Source organism: Elgaria multicarinata, chromosome 6 (assembly GCF_023053635.1).
Source record: "Elgaria multicarinata webbii isolate HBS135686 ecotype San Diego chromosome 6, rElgMul1.1.pri, whole genome shotgun sequence".
Classification (NCBI taxonomy): domain Eukaryota; kingdom Metazoa; phylum Chordata; class Lepidosauria; order Squamata; family Anguidae; genus Elgaria; species Elgaria multicarinata.
The window spans coordinates 87,974,524-87,997,931 of NC_086176.1; the positions used below are offsets into that span (position 1 = coordinate 87,974,524).

The following is a 23,408-nucleotide window of genomic DNA, read 5'->3' on the forward strand; positions in this document are numbered from 1 at the left end:
TAGATTTTAGAGTGGTCCCAGATAAGCCACAGGAGAAGCTCAATCATAGGACTAATGACAGGAATCAGTAAAAAGTACATTAAAAAAGTATTACAGCGTTTCTCTTCTAAACGTCATATGATTTAGATTTAACTGGTAAATAAATAACAAATAAAAATATTCCCAGGGATTAATAGGATTGTATTCCATCTGCTTACAAAGAGATGATAAAGCTATCAGTATTCTCTAAATCACAAGATACAGCATAAGCTGCTTAAACTGGATTCATACATTCAGACAGCATGGGCTACATTTAAGCAGTCATCCAGTAATTCCCAGCCTGATAACAGAAACAGGCAATCCCCTTTATAATATCCCACAGGGCTCTGAACTTATTCCTGGAGAAGAAGTGACTATTTAAATACATTATTTCAATTTAAAGGCCAGCTTCATATTTTAAAAGGGTAAATTATGTAATTAAAAAAAAACCAATGTGAGTGAATACATATATGCTGACAACCACTCATCTGTTTCAACAGAATTCAACTCTCTTCCGCTATTGATGCTAGGGCACCCTCAGTTTCACGGTCACTACTTATTAGTTCCATTTCGCATATGGATTTCAATGACATTTATGTATTCTCTCACATACTTTCTAGGGATAATTACCTGAAAAACATTACAACTTTGAAACTGCCTTATGAAATAGAAAATTTCCCGCAGAAAATTAAAGTTTTAGATCTGTCCTTAGCAAAAGGATGGGACTTCTGGGCCTGAGGCTTAACCTTTCCTGAAGTCATGGTAACGGGGTCAGCTCAGCAGTGGTAGGCTGAGACTGACAAGTGCATGACAGATCTCTCTACTCGGCTCTGGTGGCTCAGAGCAACCTTTCTTGGGACTTCGTTTTAGGAGCTTGGCCATGTCCCTTTGAGGAGCCAGCGTATGAGGCGTCTGGAGAAGCTCAAAGCTGTTATTGGCGTAGCCTATTCACACACACCCTCTGAGTGTTTGCCTTAAAGATTGTTTCAGAAAAAAGAGCCTAAAGCTTCCTAACCATCGTTCAGCTTTAAATGTGTTTTTGGAAACTCTGTAACCATTAAGCTTGTCTACTGTGTGATTTCCTCAATAAAAGAAGTCTCACTGATGTGAGTGTCTCGTGACAGCTTGCCAGCACGTATGAATGCCAGAGGGTACAGGCAAGAACACGACACCCTGTTCCTTGAATTGGCAGGGGGCAGTATGTTGGCAAATGCCAAGCAACCTTTTCCCATACATCTCCACTTTAAGGGTGTTCTAGAAACTGGTCGTGACCCTGGTAGCCCTTTAAATGACATCAAGTAAACAGATTGACTGTCTCTCTTGCACTAAATATTTTTGTAAACTTGAGACTCTGAGTGCAGTAAAATACTTCTCTTTCTCTGCATTTGTTTAGAGCAAGGGGCTCAACGCTTTTTGGGTTTGTGGACAAATTTCGAATGTTAAAGTGATGTGGGTGTCATCACAAAATGGCTGCCATGGGGAGCATGCCTATTCACAAAGCACCCAGCCACCTGTCCCACACACATCACATACACACTAACCATACTCTCGCTCTCTGCTGGCATTACCACCTCTGTTTATTAAATAGTGCTGACAGGGGGGCATTTCCCTTCCCTTCCCCCCTTTTTTGAACAACCTGGAATGCTTCAAAGCAAGGCACTGCCTTCCTACCCCTGCCATCTTTATTTCCTAAGAATACCTCTAAGAAATCAAGGGGCCCCAGAGGCATTCATGGAAAATGAAGATGATGGCTTTAGGCCCTTGCTTTGCTGGGACCCAGCTGCAGAGAAGAATTTTAACGTTTTAAAACAAAACAAAATAAAAACAATCAGGAAAGCTTTACTGCCTCAGTGGGTGTTTCCCTATGTGTCTGGGGACAGGGGCAACTATGGACACAATGTTGCCAACCACAGGCTTAAGAGTCTGCAGTTGGTTCAAGGTGTTACTGTTGGTTTATAAGGCTCTAAACCAGTGGTTCCCAAAGTGGGTGGTACCACCCCCTTGGGGGCGGTGGGATTGCATAGGGGGGTATTAAGAGGCAAGGGGGCGACAGGGGGGCATTAAGAGGCAAAGGGGTGGCAGGGGGCGCTCAAAATGGTCTTTTTCAAGAAGCCCCTCTCCAGAAGGTCTTAAAACTCAGGGACATTTTTATGGGAGAAGGTAGTTTGGTCCCAAGCCATACAGGGCAAGAATCCACACATGTATTAATACCATTTAAGAAGAGTCCTTTTAATGGTGAATTGAAATGTTTCAAAAGCACCAAAACGCTAATGAAGAGACATACCCTACTTGGTGTGCCCCGCCACGCCAGCTGCAAAACAGAGGCGTTCGCTCTCTTTTCCCTCCCTCCCGTGGCGGGTGCTTCGGATTTTGAATAAATATTCAGTTAATTGTTACTGTTTTGAATTTTATTGTTATTATCTTACTTAGTGGGTCGTTGAAAACTGCTATTCTGAATAATGATTTTTATAGGGTAGGGTAGGGGGCACTTGGCATGAGTTTGTGGAACCAAGGGGGCGGTTACCTGAAAAAGTTTGGGAACCACTGCTCTAAACAGTTCAGGACTAAGTTTTCTGAGGGACCACCTTCTAAGTAGAGATTGGGGCAACCAATCTCTACTCAGAATGTAGAGATTGGTTGCCCCTCAATCTCTACATTCTGAGTGGGGGGGCCTTTGCTGACCACAGTCTATTGAGGTTCATGTGGTACCTTCTCAATTGTGGTGCCCACCATGTTGAATGATCTCCCCCTATTGAGATCAGGCAGGCTTCTTGTCTGGAATGCTTCTGCTGACAACTGAAGACATACTTGTTTGCCCTGACATTTTCCTGACTGCTAGCAGTCATCCCTGGTTATTTCAATGGGATGTTATTGTTTTTGTTTTAGTGTTTTAATTATTGTTTTTATTGTATTTTGTCATGATTTTAACTTGTCAGCTTCTCTGGGGGGTTTTAAATGAAAAGTAGTTTAAAAATTATTAAAATATATACTAAATATCAAATAAGAATTGATGTCATGATTTGATAGAAGGCTGGCTAATTTTTGAGGATGTTTAGCTGCAAGGTTTTTTTTAATCTGGTCTCAACAGCTCTTTAACAAAAACAGAATAAAATAAACACCAATACTGTAGCACAGCTTTGCTATTCCAATGTGGTCTAAAATTCTGAATACCATATTCTGCAACTGAACAAACGCAGCTAACATTTGATTAAAATTGAAAAATACTAAAGGAAAAATAAATGAACAAACAGCTATTTAAGCACATGAAATAGCATAAAGCTAATAGCTGGACGCATACAGTTCAACTAAGCACATATTCTGGAGGAAAGGACAGCAGGCAAAAGACCATAATTAATTATTCTCTCCAAACACTAAATTGTACCCAATGACAAGGCTAATAAAAACAAATCTGTGATATTTACTCAAGAAAAATATGGTATTCTTCCCCAACAAATATGGCTTTAATTAATCTGGTGGTGATGTGCAGTCATGCTCCAAGGAAGTCATGCTCCAACACACACAAGCCATTGTTTCATACCATCTACTTTCCTCTCTGTTAATGGTACATTTTTAAAAATCATCTTTCATCTAGAAGGCTTTTTCAAGTTTTTAAAACTGCTAAAACAAAAAAAAAGAGGGAAGAAAGCTTCTATTTTGTATTTTAAGGAGTAACAATGTTTACTTTCTGGCTAATTTAAATTTATTCGCATTATGTTAGTGCAGTGATTTCCAGGGCAACTATACTCAAAAATTCATCTTTTCTGTTATTCCAACAAAATATTTTTAAAGCCAAAGCATAATACACATCAAGCATAATACACATAATACACAGCTTCATACACATTGGCTACATTCGCATGTCATGCTAATCCATTCTGCGAATACACTACACAATGAGTGTGTTCGTGGAGGAACCCACAGTGGACGCAACAGATGATTGAGCTCAGTGTAGCTCGTTTCCTCCTTGATCCTCTAGCCAGTATCGCAGTGTCTTCTTTTACACTCCAATCACTACTCCTTTTTGTTCGCCTGGTTTGTTTTTCCAGAACAACAAAAATGCACAATTGGGGTCATTATTGGGTTTTTTAAAATGCAGGTGCACTAATTTCCCATCTATTTACTTCCTAGCCATTAAATTTACAAAATTCCCCTCCATTTACTTTTTTACAACTGTCAGTGAATCCAGTCATGTTTTAATTTGTTTTGTTTGCACCCAAGACATGAGGGAGTGTATCTTGGTGATAAATTGTCATAGCATTGTCTCAATAAATGTCCATATATATGGTTTGAAAAGTTTGCCTCTGTACCACTCATCAAATGGGACAAACCATTAGCTGGACACTAAGAGATCAAGAGTTACATTTTGTGGGGATTTTCCTGCTAATATATCCTACTAATCTCCCCAGTCCAGGCCCTTTAGAATCAAGAGAAGCAGACAAAATAGAACTATGCTGCTTTTTTCTCCTGGCAAGGTGGTGATAGCCACAGCATCTGAAGATTTAAGGACTACTGGCTCACGGTGGCAAGAATCATAAAATCATAGAATAGTAGAGTTCGAAGAGGCCTATAAGGCCATCAAGTACACCCCCCTGCTCATTGCAGGAATCCACCCTAAAGCATACTTGACAGATGGTTGTCCAGCTGCCTCTTGAATGCCTCTAGTGTGGGAGAGACCACAACCTCCCTAGGTAACTGGTTCCATTGCCGTACTACTATAACAGTCAGGAAGTTTTTTCTGATGTCCAACTGGAATCTGGCTTCCTGTAACTTGAGCCCGTTATTCTGTGTCCTGCACTCTGGGAGGATCAAGAAGAGATCGTTGCCCTCCTCTGTGTGACAACCTTTTAAGTATTTGAAGAGTGCTATCATGTCCCCCCTCAATCTTTTCTACTCTAGGCTAAACATGCCCAGCTGTTTCAGTCTCTCCTCATAGGGCTTTGTTTCCAGACTCCTGATCATCCTGGTTGCCCTCCTCTGAACACGCTCCAGCTTGTCTACGTCCTTCTTGAATTGTGGAGCCCAGAACTGGACACAGTACTCTAGATGAGGCCTAACCAGGGTTAATAGGCACCTTTAGGCTGCAATCCTATGTACACTTACATGGAAGTAGCTGATCAATATATATGCATTTGTCACACCTGATAGGAGCACATATTGAATTGTTTTCTGTATAGGAAAGCCATCCTATGTGAAACAATCCTAAAAACCTCCAGAAAAAGTGCAACGCTAACCTTTATATAAGACTTCTATATATGAAAAAATAACCACAAGGCAACAGAGTGCTGTACCATTCTCTAAATATTTTATCTATTATATTTATATCATTCCTCTCCTCTAATGAGCTCAAGATGGCTTCTCAACACCAAACTTTTATCTTTACCCTGTGAGATAGGTAGTTTAAAAGACAGCAACTAATTCATGGTCACCCAGTAAACTTCATGACTGAATAGGAATTTGAACTAGGGTTGTCCCAGGCCAAAATTCTAAGCTGTACTGGCTCTCTGTCCTCATATTGTCTTTACAGTTGGTTTGTATTCAAACAAGTAGAAAGTACAACCAGGACAGTGCAGCTAACTATATTTGACAGATCATTGGTGCCCCACAGTGGCATGATGCATATGTCATAACTATGCTTTATGCACAATATGCTTATTTAGCATGGAATCTGCATGCTGTAGCAAGCAGCAATCAAGTCACAAGAAGAAAGCTGTGGCAAGTAAAGGGGAATGGAGGGAATATGACTGCTTATGCCATAAGGGAACAACATGCTGACTAGCAGAGCACAGACGTTAGGTATTCTACCTACTGAGAAAAGCATTTGTCAGGTATAACATGCTTAATTTCCAACTCATCTCTATAGCCAGTAGGCACAAAAACATATTTTTCTTTTTAACAATGCCCAATCCCAATCCCAATAGTAGATCACCTATCAAACAGACAGGCACTTCCTTATTCTGTCTATAAACAAAACAAATGAGGGTAGCCATGAATTACTCTAAATGTTTACTGCTGTACTGCTAATTCTATGCTTTGTTTTTACAAGGACTTAGATGCTAAACCTTAGAGCCACAAAACAGGATGTGGTCTCCTTTACTGAGGAGACCTATACTAAGAAAACTCTATACATTTTTGGTTACTTGTGCACCAGTAAAGAAATTTGTTTGGCTGATAGTCTCAGACAGTAGACTGTACTCCTCTAAAAAATTATTACCCTTATAGCCAACCCTTCTTCAGAGGAGCTCAGAGTGGAGTTTTATCTTTACAATGCCACTGAGGTAGATTAAAATAATAGATTGCAACTGGCTCAAAGGCAATCCATGAGCTCTGTAGCCAAGTGGGAATTCAAACCTGGGTTTTCCACGTCCCTGAACTCTACTGCTCTAAAAATATTTTGTTTAAACAACTAAGATGTAGCTTACTACTCCGGTTGCAATGTCAATTAATTAATCAAACTGAGTGATTAAAGTACTGGGGATCAATTAAAAATAAGGCCTTTATTATTTGGATACTGTCCCCAAGCTAACCTTTTGCCTGTCAACCTCACGTAATCCTGTTGTTTTGAGGCTGCTTGCAGCTCTAGCTGGTGCCACACCCAATCAACTAGGTGCCTGAAGAGGAAGCTGAGCAGTAACTTTGCCTCTGTTTATTGGCTATAATCATGCCAATGAAATGAATGTCCTTAAGCTGTATATGTATGTGTGCGAGAGAGAATTTAACACTTTAAATTCTTTTCTACTTACTCACAGTGTGTCACTGATCAACTGTAAATGTATGTGATGAAAAAGGTTAATGAAAAGGCTTGCAAGGGTCTTGCATTTGATTAAGAAAGAAAGAAAGCACGAGACATTGGGAACAGTTTTTACAGGGTGTTCTGAGACTTTGCAATACATTTTAGATACAAAAAAGAGAAAACTTCCATTTACTTAGTTTTATTAGCAGACCTAATTGTGTCAATATGCCTGTCCATGTCCATTCCTGCTTGAAATGGAAGTTGGGACAGTATTCCTTAACTTCTAAAACCAGGTGCAGAGGCAAAGCCATCTCCCAGTTCCTAGATCTTGAGGAATACTTAGAACCTCTCATTAACTGGCAGAGTAAGAACTCTGTGCTCAGATACATTCTTACTGGATATATTCAGGGTACAGTCCTGGTATTCTAATCAAAACAGATTCTGGGATTAAGTTCCCATCTTTTGTTACTGAAAACCAGTGGGGGGGAGGGGGGCTGATGCACCTGTGACATTCCCCCAAAGGCAAAAAGTAAACACTAAATCTATTTTCCATTCATCTATAATTTATAATAAAACAGTAAGAATCTTCTTTAAAAATATTTTTACATCCTTATTTTAATTTTCAAAGTTTTTTTTTTTTGTAGAGCAGTACCAATTTCCCACCTTTGGTTGCTTGATATCCAATAAGGGGGAGATGCCTTATGTCCTTTTTAGTGTTCTATTATCAGATGTATACATGTCAGAACTACACAGGGCAGTCTTCCAAGTACACTGGTTAGAATCAGCAGCAAAATTTTAGGAGCTTAGAATCATAGAATAGTAGAGTTGGAAAGGGCCTAAAAGGCCATCGAGTCCACCCCCCTGCTCAATGCAGGAATCCACCCTAAAGCATACTTGACAGATGGTTATCCACCTGCCTCTTGAATGCCTCTAGTGTGGGAGAGACCACAACTTCCCTAGGTAATTGGTTCCATTGTCGTACTGCTTTAACAGTCAGAAAGTTTTTCCTGATGTCCAGCTGGAATCTGGCTTCCTGTAACTTGAGCCCGTTATTCCGTGTCCTGCACTCTGGGAGGATCAAGAAGAGATCCTGGCCCTCCTCTGCATGACAACCTTTTAAGTATTTGAAGAGTGTTATCATGTCTCCCCTCAATCTTATCTTCTCCAGGCTAAACATGCCCAACTGTTTCAGTTTCTCCCCACAGGGATTTGTTTCCAGACTCCTGATCATCCTGGTTGCCCTCCTCTGAACACGCTCTGCATCCTTCTTGAATTGTGGAGCCTAGAACTGGACACAGTACTCAAGATGAGGCCTAACCAGGGTTAATAGGCACCCTTAGGCTGCAATCCTATGTACACTTACATGGAAGAAACTCCTACTGAAGTCAATGAGACTTGTGTCTGAGTAGATATGAACAGTATTGAACTGTTTTTCCCTTTGAAAAAGGAATGAATTAAGTTTCACAAGGATTCAAAACTATCAAAATGAGATCTTATCGAATGTATTGCACAGAATGTGGAGGTAGGGAAGCTTTTGAAAATTGGGAATTTGCTCTGTTATTTCTATTAAATCTTAAGGTAATTAATATAAATCTTATCTGCACATTGTTCATAGATGAACATTGTACTACAACTCTACTTTATTGCATTGAAAATATGAATTAAGGTTTAGTTCAATATTTTTCAAATTTGAACGAAGTCCAGTTCTAGGCATGTTGACTCAGAACCATGTTCGACTGATTTCAACCCAATTTCAATGAAGTATGATTAAGAACAAATTGTCAAACTGTTTATTTAAAATTTGCATAAATCTGGGTTTAGTCCAAATATGCAAATTCAAATAGATTAATCAATTAATTAACAAAGTCTGAAGAATCATTTTAATTTCTTTAATCAGGATGCGGCTCTACTTATTACTTTTTTAAAAAGAGAAAAAGTAATTATAGAAGAAACTTAACTTCTTGTAATATGCCATAAGAGATTAAAAACAGCCTAGGAATTATTTCTGTGCTATTCATTTTGCTTTGTAAATCCCTTTCTGATGTGACACTCAAGACCCATAGCACAAATCATTTCGCTAAATTACAATAATGAACATATTAATATAAAAACATCAAATACCCTGTTTCCCCGAAAATAAGACAGTGTCTTATATTAATTTTTGCTCCCAAAGATGCGCTAGGTCTTATTTTCAGGGGATGTCTTATTTTTCCATGAAGAAGAATACGGTACACATTTATTGTTGAACAAAAAAAAAGGTCTTATTTTCGGGGGGATGCCTTATATTACAGCGAGAGGCAAAACTGGAAGTAGGTCTTATTTTCGGGGGATGTCTTACTTTCGGGGAAACAGGGTAGTATAACTGCACAATCCATGTAGCAATCTTTCAAAGCCATTGTATCTGCAAGGATTTAGCATCTCTTACATGAAACTTTTTATTATTCTAGAGCAAACGTACTGCTCTGATCTCCTGGAGATTGCTGCAGTGTAGCACTTTGTGACAAGGTGACCTGAGTATACAGAGATTCTCTCTTGCAAATTTCTCTATTGCTCCCTTTTTGCTCTGATCAATGCCTTTTTTTAAAGAGGGGAGAGGTGGGAGAAAATAGACTGTTACCAGTCTTCAAAATAAATGGTTTAAGAAACATGCAACAGAAAAGGGAACTACATATTTGTAGAACCATGACAGAAGGAAACAAACACAGAAACTCATTCTGTACATAGTCTACCTCTTCCTTTAGCAGAGGCAGACTCCTACCTCAATAGAACGAAAAAACACTATCCATCACAGGACAGTGGCAAAATCAAGCCAGTGGACTATATGTAGTCCTTTTTGCTACTTGCAGGAGTTCACAAGAGTCCTAAGGATCATAGATTTTGTTTCTTTTTTAAAAAATCAGTCTTTATTTCAGGGACGTGGAACTTGCAGCCCTCTAGATGTGTTGGCCTACAACTTCTATCAGCTCTAGCCAGAAGTTGCCCACCTCTGCTTTATTCCCTATAACTGTATTGATGAACTTGAAAACGAATCAGAAAATGGGAGCTAAAAAATCCCTCAAATGAATTACGTTTCAGCTCTTCCAATGTCCAGCACCACTTATGTTGGTTAATTGAACTTACCATTTAATATATATATCCATTTCACAGTAACTACTTCTAAAGAATACTGTAATTGAAAAAAAATCATTAAAAGCTTGACCCTTCATTATAATCAAACAGAAGGTATACAGAAAGAAAAAAAAACTGTCAAAGTAGTAGATAGAAACTGATACTTTAAGGGAGTAAATATTATATAAAATTTGTTCTTACAATAACTTTGTCTTAAGTATTTGTTTTATTATTAATTATAAATATGTTAATACCAACCTCAGTTTTACAGAACAGTTTACATTAAAAAGTTAATAGAAAGAAAATATATAAACATACCAAAAGACCCCAATAAATATTATTTTAAAGGATGAAACTACTGATGCAATTATTATTCAAAGAAATAAAAATATGAAAACAGAAGATATATTTATCAGAGATATTTATCAAATCTCAATAGGTTCTTTAAAAATGAAGCAGCTGCTACAAATGAAACTATATTCTTTGTCTTACACAGTATAATGCACAACATGAAGCCTTGCAAAATGCTGTTTCACACATTTATTTTAGCATACACCTAAAATGTTTAAGCACATAACAATTAAAGTATGAATGAAGCAGACAAGTATTTGAAACATGTTAATCATACAGGTACATCTTTCCAAGAGGCATGGCTTCCAATAGCTGCATAATATGTGAAATGCCCCAAAACTGCTTCTTTGCATACATCTTTTATGACAGCCAAAAGGGAAATTAGAACCAAGGAGAATCCATTCAGCGTTTCAGGGAAAATGCAGAGAAAGTGAGTACTACTGCTATAAAATAAGCATGAACCTGAAAGCAATTGATGCTAATGATTTCCAGCTGACCCATAAAGTTTGGAATTTTCAGATTTTGTCCTACATAAATTAGTCCCCTCTTTAAAGCTAGATGTTAAACATAGCATATATGGGCACTAAAAGTTGCTTGTATCCCACAGGACAAGAAATACATGCCGAGTCTCAACTGAGGAGCATCCTTTCAGAATATTTCCTGTTGGGTCAAATCTGGGCTTTACCCAAGAATATAATGACTATTATTAAAACAGGCCTGGTAAAACACTAGGACTACAATGGTTCTATTATCAAACACTTCTCTGTAGTGAACTAACGTTGAGAGCAGGCAAGCACTGAAAACGTTTGGAATTTTTGTTTTTGTGAACCACCCAGAGGGCTTTGGCTATTGGGCAGTATAGAAATGTAATAAATAAATAATAAAAAGATACATTTGGCAATAAGCACTTAGCTACAGCAAAGAACTTAGAAAGACCTCATTTTATCTCAGTTCTGACTTTTTTTTTTCAAAAGAAGTTACTCCACTTTGTTTTACACAGACTTTATTTTTATTATTGCATTTATAGCCTGCCTTTTTTTCCTGCAAGGAACCCAAGGCGGTGTAACATAATCTTCCTCCTCTCCACTTTATCCTCACAACAACCTGTGAGGTCGGTTGGGCTGAGAGTCTGTGACTGGCCCAAAGTCACCCAGTGGGTTTCCATGGCCAAGTGGGGACTAGAACCCAGATCTCCCAACTCCCAGTCTGACACTCTAGCCACTACTCCATACTGGTTCATTCAAAGACTTGATGCAAAGGAGATAAGAGGTTAGTCTAATTTAGTGTGAGCGCTATGTGTTTTTGTTAACTGAAGTTAGTATTTTAAATTTACACTACAGCATTTAAGATAAGGTGAGAATCATCAATAGGAGTTACACTTGCAGCTTTCAGTGAACATTGTGTTTTTGACTTGCCACAACATTTATGTAATCTTAGCTTTCAACTACAAGCCAGCAAACACACCTCCCTTCATACTTCAAACTGGCATGTCTAATGCAAGAACCCTGCCATGGGCTTGTTCCTCTACACAAATGAAGTTGTACTATATCCTACCTAAGGATATTAGTTAAACTGGCTGATATTTCTTGGCTTGACAGCTCAAGATCTGAAGCATTTGCTGAGCACAGAACCATGTCCTCTCCTGCCAATTCTTATTTGCAATAACCCTTTCTCTCCCCCAACCCCCAGTAATGTTTCACACATCCAAAAATCCCTTCCTCTTTACGTCTATATGAAGATTAACTCTACAATAACCTCTCAGGCAAGTTGGCATTAAAAATTTCATATTCTGTTCTCAAATTAACTAATACACCTCTCTACAAAAGTGTAGATAATTGCTCAGAAATCTATTAATTTCTCCTCTACCCAGTAGTATTCCAAACAAATCCCTCATAATTATTGGGATCTATATTGAATTTTTAAATACATATACCAACTGTCTTTTTAACAAGGGTTTAAATAAAATTAGTAAGATTATCCATAACAAACAATCTCATACAAATACTTAAACCTATTTCAATCTACTGTTACTGAATGTGCTCTCTAGATATGTATACGAACCCGTACACATTCCAAGACCAGCATTTGTTAAGGATAACGTGAAGATCCATGCACCAGGTTCAATTTGTGGGGAAATTAGCTTCAGAACCTTCTCTGTAGCTGAAGCGAGGGTTGTGATGCAGGGACTACTCTGTGGACATGCATGGATGGTCCAAATTGGAGTGTGTCAGGCTTATGGTTCTGAAGGGAGTTGCAGAAGTTGGGGGAATGCTACTGAGAAGAGAAAAAGAAGGGGAAACAAGGTTCAGGGGTGAACTTGCAAGAATAGGAAGGAGAGAAAGGTCACATGGGGGCACTGGCTACAAGAGTGGTCTGTACAGCAAGACCAAAAAGGGAAGTCAAGGTCAGAATAACTTACAGCTATTTCACACATTCCAATTTCCAGTGCATTATGCACTATACTTTCTACTTCAGGGTTGGGCTACACACAACCCATGTGTTGCCCCTGGTGCTGAAATTTATGAGGCAAAAAATCAGTGATTTGCCACTGATTTTCAGCAACAAACCTCTATGGAAGGGTGCCCTTTTTACCCCTCTGTAGTGGCTTGCCACCAAAATTCAAAGACAAACCACCAGTTCAAAAAAAAACAATAAAAAATGCTGCTGCTGCTACAAAATTCAGCAGTCCTGCAGTAGGCGTAGTACAACCCACAGGGAGTCTGGCAGGTTGAAAGCAGCCCTCAGGCCCCCTGAAGTTGCCTACCCCTCTACCACCTCTTTATTATTTATAAAAAGCTAATAAAAATACTTGCATGTCAAGGCAGATGAGCTGGCTTGGTCATAAGCAGCCTTGATAAAGGTACAGGAGGGGTTCCAAGTTAAGGCTGCACATGGCTGGGTTCTCTCCCAAATACTGTTCAAAAGAAACACCAAACTATAACACATTTACACAACACACAATAGAAAAGAAGGTTCAGAATAGGAAGCTGCAATTTGTAGATGGATATCCCCAGGAGATAGGATAGGGCTTGAAAAATGCCTTTCCTTGGACCTCAATAGATCCTTCCTGAAGGATGATGCTGAGGTATGTTTTAAGTCCTAAGATTTCATTGAAGAAAAATAGATCCTTTTAAAAAGGGATTTCAGCAAGTCACCGCTTTGGCTAAGCAGAGATGTAGGTAGCCAGACTCTGGTTGTCTGGGTAGGAACGTTATGAACGTTCTGCCTCTGTCGGGGGACCAGAAAATCAAATGATTTCAGAAGCAAAGTGGGCAGGGAACTGAGGGGTTTATAGCTGAGTGAGACCTTACCTTTGGATGGCAAGTTACATTGTGGGCTTGAAACTCAGGATCCTTATACAATTTCCTTATACAGGTCTCAAAGAGACGGTGTGCATCAGATCCAACATGACAAAGACAAAGGGGCCAGAGGAAAAGTCTCAGGTAGTGTCAACAGCTGTTCCAGAGAATTAACTAAAGGTTGGCTCTTTGCAAGAGCCATTACGAATGTCAAAAGAATATCTCTGGATGGGGAAAATTAATCAGAGGAGTGCTGAGCCTAAAGTTAATTAGAATCATGACCTTTTCAAAAAGTTGAGAAATTGCCTTTCATTGGTTGGGTTTTTTTAAGGGGCTATACCAATGGTTGCCAAATATCATGGGAGCCACCAAGCAGCATGCTAACATTACCCTATAAATCAAATTTCTTGGTTCTTTCCTTTAGAACTCCATGCATTTAAGGCAGCCTTCTTCTCTCAGGAGAAAGCACAACTATAGAGGCTCTATTCTGCAATTCCACAAACCTAACTTTACATGAAGCAAATGATTAAAGAGCAGAGCCCATCTAGTTCAGCTCAGGAGTCAGACTCATATGGAAGAAGGCATTCCCAACATAGACAGACCCCAATCTCTTAAGGCTTGAAAAGTTGCTAACAACTCAAAGGAGGCCCACAAATTAACTAAATATAACTGAATAATGAACCCAACCTTTCCAAGGATTGGATTGATTTCATCAAAAATAATCAGAGAACCAAATCAGGCAAGCACAGCAATCAGCAACATCTCAGTCCAATTTGGATTCAGCTTAAGTGCATTCTCTATCTAATCTACAATGAACTTTTCAGACAACCATTCAGGGACACCACTCCTTGCCTGGATCCAAAGAAAGAAATACACAACCAGTCAACTTCAGTATATTGATGCCGCTGTAGTGACAAACATGGGACAGAAGACTGAAATCTGGAGAACTCAACAGGATAGTCACCATGGACTGGAGGAAAAATCTCTGGAACCAAGGAAATAACTGTTGAATTTGTACTAGCTTTACACTGGACAACACAATGGCGGTGGATCAGAATCATGAGATGGAGCAAATGGAAGAGAAAGGAACAAGAACTGAGCAAAAACGGGGAAAGCATGAGCAAACAGGCTAGGGCAAGGATGTTGGTTTATGTACATGCAGGCCAACATCAAAGCACACACATCCTGGAATATCCAACAACTGAGAGGGAGAAAGGATTCTGCTATTTGCTAAACAAGTTATTTAACTAGTAATTTGTTAAAAATTCACAGAACTGATGTGACCAATCAATATAATATAAAAAACTTTCTTTTCCCATAATTATTATAGTAAAAAATAAAATAAAAAAATTACTTCTCTAGAAGATAACCAGAACACAGTTCTCTGGTCAAACATGAAAACCACATTTTTGTTTTGTATGTGTGTTACTGCTTCCAAGATTTGATACATTTTGGAAATAAAAAAAATAAGTAATCATGTCACTATCTTTATCTCCCTGCAACAACAAGAAAACTACTCTGGCAGAAGGACCTTTGTACACATTGCCTTATCCCTGTGGCAAGCTACGCCCACATAACTCTTTACTCTACGTGAAGTTTAGCACAGCTTTCATATCATATTAAGAGTTGCTCTACCAACAAGTATTTCCAGAAACATTCAAAATAGATGAGGAAAAAGTGCACGGACGGCAGAGGATCAGTGTAGCAAATCATGTTAGATGTTACAGATGGATATGTAAAGGGGCTGCGTGGGGAGAGGAGGCAATCCTGCAGCCTTCACCTGAAACCACAGGCTGTTGCTAAACTAATACTGGCTTTTAAAGCTGATTCTAAGCAAGCTGAGATGGGTTGACCATGGAAAATGAGTGAAATACAATGGAGATGAGGAAACTGAAAACCTAGTATGGTATTGACCTAAGATTGTCAGAATAACATTTACCCCCAAAAGTACATTATCTGTATGAGAAAAGACAGCACATGCGTAGTCTCTTCAACAAGAACAAACAAATAATACTATGCATTTATCCTAACATTGTTCATGAAAAATGTCATCAACAATATTCAAGGAGAAAGACACCTTAAAGTTATTTTGGGGGAGAAAAGTGGTGGTGGAAAGGTTTAGCTATCTACTCATGCTGCATTTTACAGCTATATACCATCCCTTTATAGGGATTCACAGTGATTTAATCCCGACACACAGATGTGCCATTGCCACATCTAGTTTGACCCTCAGCTCATACAGGAACAAGACAGCTGGCAGAGCCAGTATTACTAGCCCTTCAATCCTTTTTCATAGGGCTCCTGTTAAAAAATGTTGATGACAAGGGAAAACAATTAGCTATGCAAAACAGATTATTTGGCTAAAATTGCATTGTCCTCACAGACAATTAATGCACAAGCTGCTTGGCAAGAAAAATAATTGCTCCACACGTGGATGCTTGTTTCTTCATGGACAGCAGGTTCTTTAGACTAGAGCATGGCCTTAATTTGACACTTGCTAGAAAGGAACAGTTCTCTGATGTTAAGGTGTTAAAGAGGAAGATTCTGTCTGAGTCTGTCTTTCGCACTATATATTTGCATGAGTATCCCGTCATAAGAATTACTAGTTATCTGCTAATTTGAAAAAAGGAGTATACTATGTGAATTGTTACTTATACATATGTTTGTACTTAATTTTCATGAATTGCCAATTCTCGAAGCACTTCAGCCAAAGCACACTGATCTAGAGAGAGAGAGAGAGAGAGAGAGAGAGAGTCCCATTTCCCATGCTGGTTGAGGGATGGTGGAAGTTTTAGTCCAACTCACCAAATTGGAGAGGGCTGCTGTACACTGACAGTTGACGAAACACATTTTTTAAAAATATTCCACTCTACAAAACAGCTATAGGTACCCAAACAAATCTCTTTGGAACACTTGACATCTATACAAAATAAATACACAGCACAGTAAGTAGCGACTCATCTTTAAAGTTGAGGAAACCGAGCATACAATGTGAAGTAAAAGAAGAAATTGTTATCAAATCAAAACAAATGTATTTGACTCCTGGATGAAGAATAGTATACTTCTTTTTGATATACTTGTTTTTGCTGCCTTAAAATATAAAAGAAAATTATTCACTGCTATGATGAACATTTTGCAAGGTCTTACACCTTGCTTTTTCATCTACCAAAAAATTTATTTTTATGAAAATTAATCCATTCCACATGTCCACTATGATAGGGATCCCCAGTGCTGTAGAGGCAAGGGAATCACGAGGTAACCACAGGCAGCCAGGGGAAGATAAAAAACCCTGCTTTTTAATGTACATAAAAGGGATTTGTATGAAACGCATACACCTTTCTAGCAATGGTACATAAGCTTCAACAAAAGGTGGGCTTTATATGCCATCTGTTCAAGTATTGAAAGCATTGTAAAGTTCTAAATCCACTGCATTATACGAGGTAAATGTATGTTTATCCTTCCAATGTTGTTATATCACTCTGTTAGCTGTCCAAAGGGCATAGAGAATCCAATTACACTGACAATTTGTTAATTTCCATGAAGGAGGTAAATAACTTAAAAGTATGTACATTAGTGACTATAGACTGTTCCAGTACAAAATTTATCTGAGTAATAACCTCCTCCTAAAAAGAAGCAACTACTGGACAGTGCCAAAATATATGTTTAAATGAAGCATTAGCTGTATTGCACCGGCAGCAATTAGCCAAATTAGACAATCCCTTATTAAAGTGATGCTGTGGTGTCCTACAGACATGAAACAAGTTTTTGCTGATTAAGATGCAGCTTAAGATCCATAGATATGACAGGTAGACGCCAAAACAGAGATCCATCGGTTAAGCATTTTTTGGTGGTACCCACAGCAGTTTCTCAGATTCCCAAATGTACCTATGCATCCCCCTGGTATAGTCAAGCATGTATCTCATTCAGAAAGCAATCCTATGGTTCCTGGGGCATGGCCCAGAGTCCCCCTCCCGAGGATGTAGACACTATGACTTCAGAAGGGGACTCTTGAGTTCCGATCCCCGTCCCCTCACATCTGCCGCAGCAAGAACCATGCCTGCTCATTCCCAAGGTCACAAATGCAGCTATGGAGGGAGAGGAAAGGGACACTCTGGTGGGCAGGGAGGGGAGGGGAGGGAAGAGGCCAGGATAAGAGAAATCCTATGGCTCTCCAGCCCCAACCCAGCTCCTATCAGTACATGCTAGCAAAGGCTGAACAATTCCATTTAAGCATCTATCCAGGGCTAGCATCACAGGTCAGCAGGGTTGGGCCCACACCACAGCAGAGGGCCTACTGAAAAGAGACCCCAGACCTGCTACTCTTCTTCACCATTGCAACTGGCTTGTTCACTCACTTGCTCTGGTCAAGACAACAGTGATGGTAAGAAGGAGTAGTAGATGTCACTGCCTAGCAAGGAGGAGGAAGGAGGAGCAACACTAGGTGACAACACTAGTGAAAAGGTAGATTCACTGAGGAAATAGGGCCCATTGACAGTGTTTTGCCCAAGGGCCCTCTATTCCAATACCTTATTAAAACTCTTAAATCGTTAACATGCCCCTCAATCTGTTCCAAAGTGTTGGGGGACCCTCCAGAACAATGTTGGAAGCAGCACTGGAGTCTGTACAGTGAACAAGGAAGCTGCAAAAATTGCCTCCCCTTTCTTCCAGCCTGCACTGAAACTGAATTGTGGAAGAGCAGGTCTGAATCCAATTCAATGTGTTTTATTTCCCTGCAATTCAACACTTACCCTTGCATACCATTATAGTCAGACCTGTTTAGGAATATTATGCATCTATGTCCAAAGAAAAATTATATGCCAGATATCAAATATGACTTCCTTCATTTACAGCACAGATTGATTACTAATAAAAGGCACATTTTTGTGCGCATGCCAGTACTCATATCTTTGTCTTTAGGCAAATTTTCAATAATCTGCATTTCACATAAGACTGTGCATCTCATATGGGTTGCTAAGAAATTCTAAGGCAGAGCAAGAATGAGCCAATAAAAGAAAAACACATTCAGTCTTGGAGTGCATTACCTAAGTCATATTTAATGACACATGGAAATGTAGGTTACAAAAGTATTTCATCCAAATTTGCAAGGCTGTACTTGTTGAATCCTAATCAGCTAAACATTCTAAAACTCAGAGAAACCCCACACTTTACATGGCAATTATGTCTGCTGTGGGTGCATCATTGTTACAGTTACAATGCGTTTCCTGCACAAATACATGAAGTGTGCATGACAAGCAGTAGTTGGATTTGGGTGGCTGGTTTAAAAGCAAGTTCAACACTGAATTGACTGAATATGGATTCCAATAGTCACTCAGGAAGTAAGACAAAAGTATTTCTGGATTATCAATTCATATGGACCTATGGGCCCCAGCAGCAGCCAGAAATGCCTTTCACCAACTTCTATGTTGAAGGTGTAGCATTTCCCCAAATTTAGTTCTGGCAATAGTCATTCATACCTTTGTAACCTCAAGATTTAACTAATGTAATGCAACCTGTGTATAGCTTTCCTTCAAAAGATGCAGCTGGTGCAGAACAGAAGGACTTGCCTTGACAGGCATGAGTTACCAGGAAAACATTACAAGAGCACTCAAGGGTGCGCACACGCTTCACAGACCCTTCGGGTACAATCCTTGAGTCTGTTTTTAATATAAACCCCTGAAAGGCTTGGAGCCTAGATACTTAGCCTCCTTCTTATATTTACAGTGCACTGAGAGCAGGCTGTAAATACTTCCTCCTTTACCTGCAACACATAGGTGAACTTGTGTCTACACCCATGTGTTCAAATTACCTTCACTAGATACCACACCATCATGCAGGTCAAGGCGGGTGCCTAGATGTTAGCCCTTCCTCTTTAAAAGCCAACTGTCTATCAAAATTTTAGATGCAATAGGCATTAAACACAAAAGGACACATTTTACAAAATAGCTATAAAAATATATTTTAATTCAACTGGTAAGAGTCATTCAGTTTTTAATTGCCTTCAGGTAATGGCTCAATATTTTGTTGCCTATGAAAAAATTCACCACACAAATTCTGCCCCTACATTAGCATTTTGATTAAACCTGCAATCCTATGCCTACTTAGGTAATGAGTAGACATGTATAGGATTGCACTGTTAGCCTCCTATTCAATTACACTTTACTGGCACTACAGCACCAACTGTATAAAATTTACTATATTTGTTCAGTCTTCTGATGATTCACTGAAAAGTACATGCAGGCATTTATCTGAATAACCATAGCACCCTTCACAATGTTTTGCTTATTTATGTAGAAAATGTCTGTTAAAACATCTTGATATACTAAACCCTAACCTCAATTAATGGACAATCCTATGGCCACAAGACACTGTCTAGAGGACCATTGGATTTTTCAGTTTCTGGGAACCGAGCTAGGAGCTCTGGCTCCGAGCTCAGTTCCCATAAACTGTGCTCCTCTTCCCCTCGCCAGTGTGGTTCTCTCCACGATGGTGCTACACATGAAAATGGAGAACAGAGACAGCAACAAAAAAAAGCCAACAGTCATGGGAGTAGGAAGAAGACTGCATTAGCTGCTTTAGACAGCTTCCTATGTGTATCCCAGCCTTCCCACTCCCACTCTGAAGCTCCCCAGCTAAAACCCTTGTCTAGCCCAAAATGCAGGGTGCTCGGAGGACAAAGACAAGGATTGCCTCCGGCCTTTGTGCGCCCTGCATAGGATACCCATAAGTCCCTGAATTCGGGGGCTTACAAACATCCAGAGCACAACCCATAGAATTATGCCCTAAAATATTCTTATTTATGAAAAATGCTCTTCAAACTTTTGATCAAATTCCAACCAAGTACAGTTGCTTATATTTTTTTCTGACTTATACTCTCACACACTCCTTTTATATGTTGTATAAATTGTATTTTTACTCTTTCATTAGGTATTGAGCTCCTACTTAAACTGTTTTACTCTAAGTGTTCTATAACCATATTAGTCTCTATTGGTTATAGACTAATAATTTTAACTAGTGAAGGCCTTTGTTTCTTGAGAGATCTTGAGAGATCTTGATCTATCATTATGTATGTTCTTTTCATTGCCTTTTTTGTTAACTTTATTTCATAATGAAAAAAGGCATATAATTATTCAAATGCAAGAAAAAAACTTACCAAAACTTTTTCTGCATTGGAACAGACCTATACAATAGATGTCACACTTACAGATGTATATCTTATACACAAATACCACTGAAGATCCACAGACTCACTAACACCAATAACTACTTTCTCAAATAGCTTGCTAACTCTTTGAAATGTAGTTCATATTTCAAAGCATGAGCCGATGACCATATCAGTTTTCTGATTAAAAGCATTACAACACATGTAAGCAAAGTTTTATATAGATATACTGAAAGAAAACTTAAAGCTAACACATTCAGCTGAAAAAATGCAGTCTAGGAAAAGTTTCCACACACCACTGATGAAATGTAGTACACACATACCACCAGGCAGGCTTAGAACCAATCAGCTAAAGAGGAAAATGCAAATGCCTGTCAGATAATTTACTAAGAGCAATTATCCCAACAAATAACTTAAATTTTATAACATAAACACTAGCCAAATCCAGAAACATGTTTTACTTATGTTTTTTTAAAAAAGGGGCCTAATCACATATGGTTATACTAATTTAAGAAGTTTTATATTTAGAAGAGTCCAGCATCGAAGGATAAGAGCAAGAAAGAGTTCAAAACAAACAATGGCTAATAGCTACATTTGTCATGCAATGATACATTTTATCCCTTTTAGAATCTAAAGTCATTGCTAGGAATGAAACACTGCTTTGGAAGTGATCATTCTCTGTGAAAGGATTACTCTGTTTAGACTTCACTGCTTTTCTGCCAAACATAAGCCATAAAAGGAAGTTGAAGTTCACTGCCATCTATTTTGTCCAATCCTTTCAAGTGGCCAAGAGTAACCTTTTCTGATGCCTTTGAGGATTATGTGTAGGCTTCCTTAAACCACACACATTTTTCATTGGTAAAACTCAAAGATGCCAACAGAAATTTACCTTTTCCCTCATTAATATGGATCAGGAAACAAAAACAGATGTTTATTAAAACTATCTCTTCTAGACATGCAAAGCCTTCGTTACAGCTATCAGGGTTGTGCAGAGTTTGCAAACATATTTGATCCAGATTTGCACAAAATTTGTAGTGAAACCATCAAACAAGATTTAATTTTAATAAGATCTGCTCAATTGTAACCATCGTCATGTTTCCCAATTATACCAAGAACAAAATATGCAGCCAAAAGAGTAATATATACGATATAAACTACTTTTCAATCCTTCAGGATACTATTAAGAAAAAAAGGTTGATACATAAACTACATTTTCAGGTAGACCTTTTCTAGTTAAGTCAAGCTTGTTAACAATAATAGGCATTAACTAGAAATGCTGAAATTGTTTTATAGGCATATAAAGAGAAACCTCCAGTACTCTAACTATACAGGTTTTGAAAGAGGAAACACTTGTTAAGTCTCACATGTACTTCATCAGGCCTTTCTAAACTCTGTGCTTACTCCATAGCCACCTATTAAAGACATAGATCTCCCAAAAAATAATAAATCTGCAGCTCTTCTAACAAAATGTATAAGAGAAAAAGAATCGTCGTTGTTTATGCAACTGGATTGCTCGCAAATGAAGAAAGTTACCGGTTCAGCAACTGTTTCTACTAGCCGACATGTTTTAAGATCACGAATGCATAATCAGGCAGTTTCACTTCAATACCTTCTGCTGTGGAACAAAGAAACTCCTGTTTGAGAAGCTTTAACCCCCACCCCCAAATCGACTCTCCTAGATTTCTCCTCTGCGACAAACTGTAAAAAGTAACGATTAGACAAAAAGCACACGCAAAATAAGAAATGGGAAGCCAGGTTCACAATCCAGAAAGACATTGAAAAAGCAAATAAAAGTGAGAGAGTTGAAGACAGACCATGATCTCAAAAATGAAGTACAAACTCGTTCCCTTTCCCCAACCCACTTAAAATACTTAGATTACTAACATTGCACGCACAAACTCCACATACTACCAACCACCACCACCACCAAAATTTATTGTTTTAACCAACCTCACACTTCGGGGGTCCAGATATCCTCCATTTGCATCTACCCAGAGATGTTTTAAATCCCAATCAAGTTTTCTCGCCAATCAAGAAGAAAAGGAGAAGAAGAAAAAATGGGGTGGGGGGAGGATGCAACAGCTTTCGACAGCGAGGATAACGGCAGTGCCAAGCTTGCGGACCGGGCAACAGCGGCCGGAGAAGCTGGGTTATTGCTGAGGGGGGTTCTTTTCCTTTCCCCCCTTTCACTTTTGCTCGCAGTTGAGCGGGGAAGGTCTCGGTGTGCCTCAGCTTCTCCTCCCCCCGCTTTCCGCCGTGACAAATATGCGGTTTCAGGTGCCTCAAACGCCGCCCAGTCCCGGCTCAAGAGTCACTTCCTGCCCCCTCACCGTGGTGCTGTGTACTGGGGGCGGGAAGGGGGAACGGCAACCAGCAAGAGCGGGGCCGCAAAGCCTGCGCCGGAGCCTAGCCCAGCTTCCCTTCTTCGAGGCGGAGGCTGGAGCTCCGAATCCGCCTCCGTCGTCGACCCTCCCCCCTTCCTCCTCCTCCGCCGCCTCCTCCTCCTCCTCGGCTTCTCCTTTCTCCGCGTCCCTTCAGTAGGCCGGGCCGTGGATGCCGTAGTAGCGCCTGCCGCAGCCCCGCACTGCTGCTGCTGCTACCGCCGGGGGCATGTGGTGCGAGGAGAGGCCGAGACGCGAAGCGCAACAAGCCCCCTTCTTCGCCCCGCCACTCCGCAGCTGTCCTCGCGCTTCTCTTCGTTCGCCTTTCCTTCCCTCGCTCGCCTTCCTCCTCTCTTTCTGTC

General features: G+C 39.5%; 1 protein-coding gene across 3 annotated transcripts in view; it reads right to left on the minus strand.

Moving 5' to 3' along the window:
• Positions 1 to 23,135, minus strand: part of ERBIN (erbb2 interacting protein) — a 112,223-nt gene extending 89,088 nt beyond the window's left edge. For all 3 annotated transcript variants that reach the window (XM_063127996.1, XM_063127997.1, XM_063127995.1), the window contains exon 1: positions 22,616 to 23,135. The gene's annotated coding sequence lies outside the window, so the exon portion shown is untranslated. The remainder of the gene's footprint in view (positions 1 to 22,615) is intronic.
• Between the last annotated feature and the right edge of the window lie 273 nt (positions 23,136 to 23,408).